At 40.1% G+C, this 7,841-nt stretch overlaps 1 pseudogene; it reads right to left on the bottom strand.

Moving 5' to 3' along the window:
* Positions 1-232: 232 nt before the first annotated feature.
* The window catches only part of LOC101588769, a 9,716-nt pseudogene continuing 2,107 nt past the window's right edge, over positions 233-7,841 (bottom strand).

Below are 7,841 nucleotides of genomic sequence, written 5' to 3' on the forward strand. Positions count from 1 at the left end.
ATTTGAGATAGTTATACAGTTAATTTCTCTTAGTTCAGTGAAAATAAAGGTTTGTCCTAATATAGTTTGGACAACATTTCATGCCTATATCTTGTACTCTGAATAACTACCATGAAGATAACAATATGTAATGCATTAATTATTGTCACTCTCCAATTAGCCTGTGTTTTTCTTCCCCCACTGGATTAAGGACAATTTATTGTCTTCATGTATAGAAAACTCAAGAGTACACTTAGCTCAATTTAGTGGCAAGCTCTTTCACCTTTGCTTTCTCCAGCTTGGCAATACAAGCCACAGATTTTGGGCCCAGAACATTACCTCCCCAGTGACAGTGGATCTCATCACATCTGTCATTGTAGTTGGTCCTGATGGCCTCCACCAGCTTATCCAGCACGCCTTTGTCTTCTGAGTTGACTTGTGTGAAGATGACAGTAGTACAGGTCTTCCTGTGGACAAAACATCCCAGCTTGGCCTTCCCTTTGATGATGCAGTAAGGTACCCCCATCTTGCGACGCAGGGCAGGCAGGAACACGACCAGCTCAATGGGGTCCATGTCATGTACAATCACATGATCTGAACCTTCTTGTTCTCTACCAGAGTGGTGACAGTGTTGACACTTGCTCTGAGGACTGGTGGCTCCTTAGTGGGGATATCCTCTTTGCCAGCAGGTTTCTCTTTTGCCCAGGCCAACAGCCTCTGCTTCTTCTCTTGCTTGGTCTCTGATCTGTACTTGTGGGAGAGCTTAAGCAGCTGGGTAGCTGTTTGGCAGTCCAAACTGGTTAATCACAGGGGGCACCTTCAGCCTCTTGTACAGGATGGCCCTCTGTCACTGCAGCCAGATGTTGTAGGGCCATTTGAAAAAGTGGCTGAGGTCTCTCTTGGGCTGGATGTCCTGTCCAGTGCCAAAATTCTTTGGTCTCTTCTCAAACAAGGGATTTACCACCTACTTGGCCTCCTGCTTCTTCACAACAGCAGGGGCCATAGCCACCTTCTTGCCCTTGGCCTTCTTCCCTTTTGACACCTTGGCTGGCTGACAGAAAGAGCCAATAAGCCTATTTTGAAAAGCTTTATTTTTTATTTTTTCTCTCTTTAAAAAAGACATCATTGTACAGCAAAACATGCATATGCATGTTCATAGTAACATAATTCATAATATGCAAATCCTAGAAGCAGCCCATATACTCATTAACAGATGATTAGGTAAAGAACAAATGGTATCTATGCATCATGGAATATTATTGGTTGTAAAGAAGGAAAAATTCAAGTCATCTGTAGGAAAATTGATGCACTTGGAAAATAAAACATTGCATGTAATACATCAAACACACAACTTTAAATGAGGCCCGGATCCATGGGATAGTCGGTTCCTTGTGGTTTATCATGTACCTATAACCAAGCTGGTCAGGGTCACACCCAGATGTCCTTGGGCCAGCATGTAAAGACAAGTGATAAGGACCTCAAACTGCACAGGCATCTATTGTTCTGAATTGCAACATAATCTAGAGTTAAGCTTTCTGACATATATTACATCAAACTCTTCTCTTTCATAGTTTAGAATTCACAACCAAAACCTATAAAGGTTGAAAAATACTTCTCTTGTCCTGCCTGATTAAAACATCTGTCTTCTTTTAAGCAGTTTTTAAGTGATCCTGTCCCTACTTGGGTTAACACTGTTGTCATTTCTTCCAACTCATCCTCTGTATTTTGTTTGCATTACTTTGTTTACACATATAATTTCTTAGCCTTCTTCTTTTTCCCAAGAGGAGATATTCCTCATGGTACTTTTACAAAAGGCAATTTGGCTGTATTTCTGAGAAATAGCTTATTAGAATGCATTACCTGTGTCAATAATTACCCCACTGTGAAGGAAAATAAAAAGGTCTAGTTGCTGCACAAGGACTGAAAGCAGTTTCATGGAAGAGGATTTGGAGGTAAGTAATCAAAATTATGTAACTTATGTAGGGTTTTAGTGGCCCACTGGGAGCCAGTGGATTCTTTGCTCTTGTACACTGATATAATAAAAAAAAAATCATGTAACTTTAACAGAGCAGGTCTTCTGGCGCTGCTGAGAACCAAGATATGGTTGAGAGTGAAGCTCTCTGTATCTAGGCTACAAGTACACAGTCACTATCTAGGACAAGTTCACTGCTTCTCATGCCTAGCAGGGCCCCATGAGTTGTGCATGTAGCTCAGGGAGCTGATGCACAAAGTGAGTTGGCCTTCCCTTGAGCTAATATAGACAACTCTTCTCTTGTTCCCCATGTAACCACCAAGGCATGATGTTTGGTTGAAGATTAGATGTTCTTCATATTCCGGATCTTACTCACTCCTTAAAATTCTCTGTAGACAGCCTCTTATTCTGATTGTATAAGTAAGCATGCTGCAGTTCTTGGGCAGCCCTTTCTACCATCAGGAGAGGGGTTCTACTTGACCTCAATGTTCTGACTCTTGTCTTCACTTCTTTGTCTTCCAACATCCTCCTTCTGGAATTTCAAGAGCTGTGCTGGATGCGACAGGGTGTCTTAGTCATTTTTCTTGTTATTAAGACAAAATATACAACAATTAATGTTGAAGAAAAAGTTTATTTTGGCTCACAGTTTGTAGACGTTTCAGTCCATATTCATCTGGTGCCAAGGCAGGATGTCATGGCTCGGGGGAGGGAGGGCATTACAGAGGAAAAACAGGTCATGGCAAAGCAAGGCAGGCAGATGACAACAAATCAGTGAGGTAGCATGTGATTTCAACAGTCTTCTTTATGTCCTTTTAGTCCCTTAGGGGAGGTAGCACTCAAAACCAGGGTGTGGCATCTCTAACCCCAGCATCACACCATTAATTCTAGCATCACATTCTTAATCCCAGCATCACACACTAGATACAGGCACTTCTGAAAAACCCTACCTATGACTACATGAGCCTTTGGAGAAATTTCTAAATAGAGGCCATAACACAGTGTGAGACAATGGGAAGAGTATTTGGCTACAAATTATAAACCGAATCTCATCTCTGTATCGTCCTTGACCAACTATGCAGCTTTTCTGGACCTAAAACTTCAAATTTTTAAAATGAGAAGCTGAGTCTTCAGTTATAAAAGACATATATTCACACATGTCTCTGATATTTCCTAAGTCCCATGAAAATATCTGTAGAGAGATGTTTGTAACAAAAGAATGAAAGCTGGAGATGAAAAATGGCAATAAAATTTGAAAGCTGGAAAGCAAATGGACTTCACTGTCCAAGAATGCTAAATCCCAAAAGTCAGTGAGGAAATCTGAGAAATAATTATGTTTGCACCACTGAGTCCTCACAAGCCAATGTGAGGACTTGCTTGTAATCCTACAAACATTAGTAGGACTTGGTGTCTTTGGCAGTGAGGCTAAAGATGAGACTGAAAATAGGAGAATGAAAGGGAAGTCTGTTGAAAAAGATTTTGTTCCAAACTTTTTGCCATCCTCACTAAGACAGAGGTCTGCTGCAACCCACTCAGGAAAAAGCTAGAAGGCCATCCATTGGAGAAAATTAAACAGAGCAATCCTAGATTTGGGTTTAAAGTTGATGGAAAGGGTCCCACTGGAAAATAGGGAGATTATATGGAATCTTGTAACCTGAATGTCAAGAATCTATAAAGGGAACTAGAAGACCTTACACTGTATATCTGACCAGCACAATAAAAAAGATGCCTTATTCTCAAAGGAATAGACCAGTCAAAGATCTAAAGTTCAAACTACAGCAAACAATGTTATTGTTTGTGTCTAGTTGTCCCTTCAAAGCTTCATGCAGTCATGGGGCAGACTTCTAGAGGTTGGGTTGATTCATTATCCAGTGCTGGGATTATGGCTGTAAATGCTGCTGGGATTATGGGTGTGGGTACTACATCCACCTTGGAGCAGATAGCCTGGATGTTGTACAGGGAAGGCAGAGAGGCTTGCTTTCTGCCTTGGTTGATATTGTTGCCACTGCTCCACCTTTTGCTCTTTGCTGTTTTCCACCACCATGAACTGCTGCCCTCTGCCATGTGCCCACTCTGCCTTTGAGCCAGCTGGTTATGGGATGAAACCTCCACAAATGTGAGTTAAATAAACCTTTCCTCCTTAATTTTGAGTGTTGTGTATTTTGTCCCAGCAATGAGAGAAAAGTAACCAAGACAAGCAAGCTGTTGCTACTCCCAAAGCTCTAAGTCAGCCTCTTAGTGCTCCATTCTTAGGTGTGAATGAAAGCTCAAAAATTCTCAGGAATTTAGGGAAAGCACTGAATCTAACAGATAGACAAAAACAAATAGAAAAAATTGAGTTAATTTGAAGTAGAATGGGGGCACTGTTCTAAGCACTTTATATATACTTATTTATTTCAATATCGTGAGCATCAATTATTATACAATTATTACCCCTATTAAAAAAAATGAAGAAACTAGGGCATAGCAACATTAAGTAACTTACCTGAGATCACACAGTTAGTAAGCTCAGAAGCTGTTATTCTAACCAGGAAATCTGGCTTGAGTGTATGCTTTTAATCACTCAAACTAAAAACATTAAAAAAATCAATTAAGTAAAACATACTTAGAATTGGAGCAATTCAGTGAAAAGAAAACCTCAAAAAGTAATAACTTGTGAAAGATGAAAGAAGATATTGTGTCTAAGAAACAAGAAAAATGCTATTAAAATGGAATATTTGATGAACCAAGAGTCTTAACAATTATGAATATGGAAACTTGAGTGAAGAATCCAATACACTGGAAGTCTTCCAGAAAGTAAAGCAAGTCATAGTTCTGTGGCTGGTCTCCAGCTTCTGAACTTGGCTTGTTCTCTACACTCCTGACTATCCTCATTGCAATGGGCTGAGGGTTCAACTTTAAACACTAATTTATAGCCAAGGCAATCTCTGATTTAAATGGTCCAGCACACTTCTCTTACATTTAGGGGAAAAAATTTATTTTTTACTCAAGTCTACGAGGTCCTTGGTAATCATGTGTGTCTTGCACCTAGACACATTTCCTCATTACTCCAGCCAAACTAACACCTTGCCAGTCTTCATCTCACCACATTACTCCTGCATGAGGGGCTTTGCTTTTGCAAGTTCCGCTACTTGGAAGGGCCTTCCGTGTCTATGGAGCATGACTTCATCACCATCTGAGGTCTGAAGAGAATACCTGGGAGAAGATGGAGACTTCAGCTTTCCCTCACCCACAGGATAGATGGTAGATTCACTGACTTATGTCACAGAAAAAAAACATTTCAGAGGTCAGAAAAGCACAGGCAGATTTACTGATAGTGTTAAGAAATACACAGAGATGCCTCTTGAATAAACGGTGCTGGGAAAATTGGCTATCTGCATGCAGAAGACTGAGCCTAGATCCATGTGTCACCAAGTACTAAAGTCAAACTGGATCAAAGATCTCAATGTTAAAACAAAAATGCTTTATCTACTGGAAGATAAAATAGGCAAAACTCTTGAAGACATGGGTGGAGGCAGAGACTTTCTGAACTCAATCCTAAAGGCACAAGAAACAGTACCAAGAATAAACAAATGAGATGATATTAAAGAGCTTCAGCACAGCAAAGGAAACAATCCACAGAGCAAAGAAATAACCTACAGAATGTGAAAAAAAGTTGTTGCCAGCTATTTCTTGAACAAAGGATCAATATTTAGAATATACTAACAAACTACAGCTACACAAGATTAAAATTCCAAATCATGAACAACTGAAATGAATAGGCATTTCTCAGAAGAAGAAATACAAATGACCCATAAATACATGAAAAAATGTTCAGAAGTGTTAGACACTAGAGAAATGCAAGTGAAACAATATCAAGATTCTATTTCATTCCAGAAAAAATAGCTATTATCAAGAAATCAGATAATAATGACCCTGGAGAGGCTGTGGGGAGAAAAGAACCCTTCTACATTGTTGATGGGAATGTAAACTAATACAACAAATATAGAAATCAGTATGAAGATGCCTCAAAAACTAAAACTGGAAATCTGATTTAACCTAGCTCCATCTTCAAAGTATCTTCCCAAAAGAATTCAAGATATTGTAGTACAGAGAAAGATAGATGTACACTCACGTTTACAGCAGCACAATTCCTGATAGCTAACTGTAGGAAAAAGAAAATATGGTTTTTAAAAGGAAGGAATTTGAGCCATTTTTAGGAAAGTGAGTACATCTTGAAATTATATTATTAAATGAAATAAATCACACACAAGCTTTAACATTTCACAATTTATGTTATATGAGAAATCAAGACTACAAAAATAAAAGATACTGGGAATTAAGAAGGTCTTTTCCAAATGGAAAAGAGATTAAGAGATGAGGGGGATGGAGGGACAAGGGGATGAAAAAAGGGAATAAGATGTGTTATGGACATATACCAGCTCCCAACAATGAATACAATCATTGTGTAATACAAAACATATACTAATGTGAGATTTTTTTAAAAAGTAGTATACACTGAGACAAGAGTGCTAGCACTTGAGAGAGGAGTTTTAGGATCTAAGAGATATTTACGCATTATTGGGAATCCTCAAGACAGATCATGCAGGTTGTATATTCCTAGTATTAGCCAGGTTATGATTAGTGGGTGTCCTGGTTACTCTTCTCCCTGATGAGACAAAATGTCTGACAACTAAAGTTAGAGAAGGAAGGTTTATTCAGCTCACAGTCTGTGGAGGTTCAGTTCATAATCAGCTGGCTTCAAGGCAGGGTGACACATGGCAGGAAGTCAAGCTTTCTCGGTGGTTGGGGCAGCAGAAGACACCAAAAGCAGCAAGAGCAGTAGGGGAGGAGTAAGCCTCTTGTCCTCCCTTCTTTTGTAAGCAGGCTGCCCGCCCCAGGGTGGATGTAGCACTCACGCCATCAGTCCCAGCACTAGACGATGAACTAATCACAAATGCTAGATTCAGCCACCTAGGAAAAGCCAACCCTCATGACTGCATGAGGCTTAGCGGGACATCCAGACACACACCACAACAGTGGGCTAGGTTAGATACGTGTGTGTGAAGTTTAGAGATAGATGAGCCAATTAATAGTGCTATCTCTTTGAGGTAAATCTGTAAATCTGTAGGTTCAAAAGAAAGAGGGAAATGCACAGGCCAATTTGCAGTGTTACAGTAGGCTTTAGGACTCTTTAGAGTTTGGGAGTGAGAATTCTGAAATGAAAAATGAAGCATTTGTAGCCTTGAATAACACTGTGTCCTGAAGCTGTGGTTATCTTGAAAGTGCAATTTTGAAATCATGATTTCCCTTATCTCCTTTCTTCTGATCTTTACATCTTCTATAGCACCTCAGTTTCTTTATGTGAATCTCCAAGAGGCCAAGCTGCCCATGACTTCTCAATTTAAACCACCTCTAATTCCTTCCCACCAGCCCAGCAATTCCTTGAATTGTCACTTCCTTCTCCTTTACCTTACCCTTTATTTTTTCACAATGGCCTCATCCTTTTTTGTGTGTGATTGGCAAATGTAGACACTAAGCTCTGTGAAGACTGGAACTTTCTATTACTCATTGCTGAATCCCAGAACTTATATGCCCTAATACATAGTAAGCATTAAGGAATTTTTTTTTCTGCTCCTTGAATGCCTTCAGGGCATTTTTGCATGGCTGGAGTGTTGTGGGGATCGAACTACAGCAAACTGAGGCTGCCAGCATTGTGGAAGCAGTCACTTAAAGAACTGAGCTAGGGCTGGGCCCCCTATAGTAAGCATTAAGAAGGTATACTTTAAATAAATAATGAATGAGCAGTCCTAGCCCAGGTCCGGTGAGTGTGTGGAGAGCTTCCTGCTAACCTGCGCCGGCGGGACCAGTCACAGCCCAGGTGCAGCGTGGGCCGGACCCTCTCCCATCCCCT

The sequence above is a fragment of the Octodon degus genome, unplaced genomic scaffold (assembly GCF_000260255.1).
Source record: "Octodon degus isolate 3935 unplaced genomic scaffold, OctDeg1.0 scaffold00078, whole genome shotgun sequence".
Classification (NCBI taxonomy): Eukaryota; Metazoa; Chordata; class Mammalia; order Rodentia; family Octodontidae; genus Octodon; species Octodon degus.